Genomic DNA, 4,274 nt, shown 5'->3' with positions numbered 1-4,274 from the left:
TTAGTTTTTGTGCATGGTGTGAGGTATGGGTTGTTTCATTTTTTTTTGCAGATGGGTATCCTGTTATGCCAGCACCATTTGTTAAAGAGACTGTCTTTTCCACATTTACCAGATTTGGGGATTTTGTCAAATATCAGCTGCTCATAGGTGGATGAATTTATGTCTTGATTCTCAATTCTGTTCCATCGGCTTATGTATCTGTTGTTATATCAGTACCAGGCTGTTTTGACTCCTGTGGTGGTATAATAGGTTCTAAATTCAGGTAGTGTGAGACCCCCCATTTTGTTCTTCTTCTTCATTAATGCTTTACTTATCTGGGATCTCTTCCTTTTCCATAGGAAATTAGTGATTTTTTTTCTCCATCTTGTTAAAAAATGTCATTGGAATTTGGATTGGGATTGCATCATATCTATAGATCACATTGGATGGAATTGACATTTTCGCAATGTTGAGTCTTCCTATCCATGAGCAAGGTATGTTTTTCCACTTACGTAGGCCTTTTTTGATTTCTTGCAGTAGCGCCTTGTAGTTTTCTTTGTATAGGTCTTTTACATCTCTGGTTAGATATATCCCTAAGTATTTTATCTTCTTGGGGGCTATTGTAAATGGTATTGATTTGGTGATTTCCTCTTGGCAGTTCTCTTTGTTGATGTAGAGGAATCCAACTGATTTTTGTATTTTTATTTTGTATCTTGATACTTTGCTAAAATCCTCCATTAGTTCCAGTAGTTTTCTTTGGATTCCTTGGGTTTTTCTGTGTATAAGATCGTATCATCTGCCAATAGGGATATTTTTACTTCTTCCTTGACAATTTGGATGTCCTTTATTTCTTTTTCTTGCCTTATTGCTCTGATTAGAACCTCCAGCACAATGTTGAATAAGAGTGGTGATAAAGGGCACCCTTGTCTGTTTCCCAGTCTCAAGGGGAATGTTTTCAGACTCTCTCCATTTAGGATGATGTTGGCTGTTTGCTTTGTGTAAATGCCTTTTTTATGTTGAGGAGTTTCCTTTCTATTCCTTTTTTGCTGATAGTTTTTATCATGAATGAGTGTTAGAATTTGTCAAATGGTTTTTCTACATCAATTGATATGTTCATGTGGTCCTTGTCTTTTGTTTTATTTATGTGATGGATTACATTAATTGTTTTTCTAACATTGGACCATTCCTGCATACCTGGTATGAATCCCACTTGGTCATGGTGAATTATTTTTTTGATATGTTGTTGAATTCTATTGGCTAGAATTTTGTTGAGGATTTTTGTGTCTATGTTCATCAGGGATATTGGTCTGTAGTTTTTTTTTTCTTTTCTTTTTTCTTTTTCTGTGGTGTCTTTACTTGACTTTTGTATCAGGGTTATGCTGGTTTCATAGAATGAGTTCAGAAGTAATCCATTCTTTTCTATGCTCTGAAATACCTTTAGTAGTACTGGTGTTAACTCTTCTCTGAAAATTTGGTAGACTTCTCCACTGAAGCTGTCAGGGTCCGGGGCTTTTTTGTGTGTGTGGAGCAGGGTGGTTAATTATGGAGTCTGTAGTCTTTCATCTTCATCAGTAAGTGCTTCATGTGATCCTCACTTTCAGCAAGCAAGGTTGTGACATCTGCAAATAACAGGTTGTTATGTAGTCCACTTTTTTGTAATATTTGCTCAGTATGCACATTAATAAGTATGGTGAAAAGATACCATCCTGATGCACATCTTACTTAATTTTAAACCACACAGTATCCCCTTGTCCTGACTGCCCTTTGATCTGTATATAGGTGCCGCATGATCACAATTAAGTGTTCAGGAATTCCCATTCTTTGCAATGTTATCCATAATTTGTTATGATATACACAGTTTTATGTCTTTGAGTAGTCAATAACACACAGGTAAACATCTTTCTGTTATTATCTGTTTTCAGCCAGGATCTTTCTGACATCAGCAATGATATCCCCCATTCCATGTCCTCTCCTGATTCAGTTATTGGTACAAAAGTCTAGGATATGATCATTGGTGTATGTAGCTGAGGTGAAAAGAAGGATTCCAGCCGGAAGTAAGTATGTTCAAGAACTGATGCATTTTTGAATGCATCAACAAATAAGGAACAAACAAGTTCAAATAAGAAGTAAACAAGTCCACTCAAATGAAATTGTAAGAATTATGACAAGAATATGAAATTATTTGTATTTCTCCACCTGTCACTGACACCTGTGTATCTGGTCATATTCCTTCCCTGCCACAGCTCCTTCTGAGAGTTTGAACCCCTGGTATTCCCTGAAACATGATTCTCAATTTCAAACCTGGGAACATCATCTTCACCTAGATAAGAAGTTACCATTTTGGCCTGCTCAAGTAGATGAAATTTCCGAAGAAGCTGTGAAGTTGTCACAAATAAACTACTAATTTTTTTTTTTTAATTCAGGAAACTGCTTTTTTAGGACTAAAGAATTTATTTCATTACTCAGAAAATAAGTAAAGTCACGGCAATGCAAATAAACAAAATTTTTATGGAAGGTTTCTGGGACCTAGATAACAATCTGAGAGTGTGGTTTTCAAAGCAACAAACATCAACTAAACAATCAAATGTGTCATCTGATATTGAGATTGAGGAAAAAAGAAACTAGTGTTTCAAAGGAAACCCTAACAATGAAGAAAAACCAGCCAGAAGAATGTGACTAAAGCAATTGACATAATTACTATAAAAACTACCAGAAGAGGAAGAGAAACAAGGAGAAACTGAAGAGGCAGGAGTAGTGATAACAGGAGCAGCATCTGTTAATCTAAAAGAGAATCCAAAAAGGAATGGGCTGTGTCTTAGTTATCTAGGGCAGCTATAACAGAAATACCACAAGTGGGTGGCTTTAACAAACAAATTTATTTTCTCACAGTTTAAGAGGCTAGAGTCTGAATTCAGGGCATCAGCTAAAGGGGAAGGCTTTCACTCTCTGTCATCTCAGGAAGAAGGCCCTTGTCTCTCCAGCTTCTGCTTTCTGGTAATTTTGAGACCTCCAGGTGTTTTGGCATCTATCTTACCCCATCTCCCATTTGCCTACTTGTTTAATATCTTTCATATCTCTGAAGAGATTGACTCAAGATATACCCTACACTAATCCTGTCTCATTAACATAACAAGGACAGTCCATTCCAGAATGGGATCATAGAGGTTAAGATTTACAATGCATATTTTTGGGTGACATAATTCAACCCATAACAGACTGCAACTTCACAAGTCAAGATTCCAAAACCAAAGGCAGAACAAAATTGGTAAAACAGTCTTGTCCTTCATAGTGACACAGTAACAAAAGAAGATAAAAGTAAGAAAAAAAAGGGAAAAAGGAACAATCTAAAAAGGGTTAAAGGGTCAGAAAGAAGACAAGCCCAAAAAGCAGCTGAAAAAAAATGAGAGGAATAAAGAAGTCATGTCAAAAAACAGTTACATCAACATCTTATTCTGAAGAAGATGACAATCAAGAAGGTGAAAGAATAGGCAAGGTGAAAGTAACTTTCAGGCTGCTCATTGAAAAAATATGCTGAAAGGCCAACATGACCAAGGTAGCAGATAGAAAATGCAAGCAAGACAACAAATGGAAACAGAACAGCAGAATAAGGATGAAGGAAAGAAGTAAAATATTAAGTAGAGAAGAAGAAAGAAACATCAATGGGTCATCGGCTTCAAATGATACACTCTGAGATAAAAAATTTCACTCAGATTGACACTGTTGACATGAACAGATCCATGGAGGTATTGGATGAACACGCTATAATCTGAGAACACACAGCAATGATGACAATACTGACAAAATCAAGGAGATTCAAAGTTGGTCAGTGTCATGGATTGACTGTGTCCCCCCAAAATACCTGTCAACTTAGCTGGGCCATTAGTCTCAGTATTATGTAGTTGTCCACCATTTTATGTGATTTCCCTGTGTGTTGTAAATCCTGTCACTCTGATGAAGTAAAATGGATTAACGGCAGTTAATTTGATGAGGTCTACAAGATTAAGTGGTGTCTTAATCCAGTCTCTTTTGAAATATAAAAGAAAGAAGCAAGCAGAGAGACATGAGGACCTCATACCATCAAGAAAGCAGCACTGGGAGCTGACAGCGTCCTTTAGACTTGAGGTTCCTGCACTGAGATGCTCCCAGACCAAGGGAAGACTGATACATCACAAGGACCTTCCTCCAGAGCCGACACAGAGAGAAAGCCTTCCCCTGGAGCTGGCACCCTGAATTGGGACTTCTAGCCTACTGGACTGTGAGAGAACAAACTTCTCTTTGTTAACGCCATCCACTTG

General features: G+C 37.2%; 1 pseudogene; it reads left to right on the top strand.

Moving 5' to 3' along the window:
* Nucleotides 1-2,261: 2,261 nt before the first annotated feature.
* LOC100667990 (PC4 and SFRS1-interacting protein-like) lies at nt 2,262-3,971 on the top strand (annotated as a pseudogene).
* Nucleotides 3,972-4,274: the final 303 nt, after the last annotated feature.

Source organism: Loxodonta africana, chromosome 21, assembly GCF_030014295.1.
Source record: "Loxodonta africana isolate mLoxAfr1 chromosome 21, mLoxAfr1.hap2, whole genome shotgun sequence".
In the NCBI taxonomy this organism is placed as follows: Eukaryota; Metazoa; Chordata; class Mammalia; order Proboscidea; family Elephantidae; genus Loxodonta; species Loxodonta africana.
This window is presented reverse-complemented; position numbering and strand designations above follow the sequence as displayed.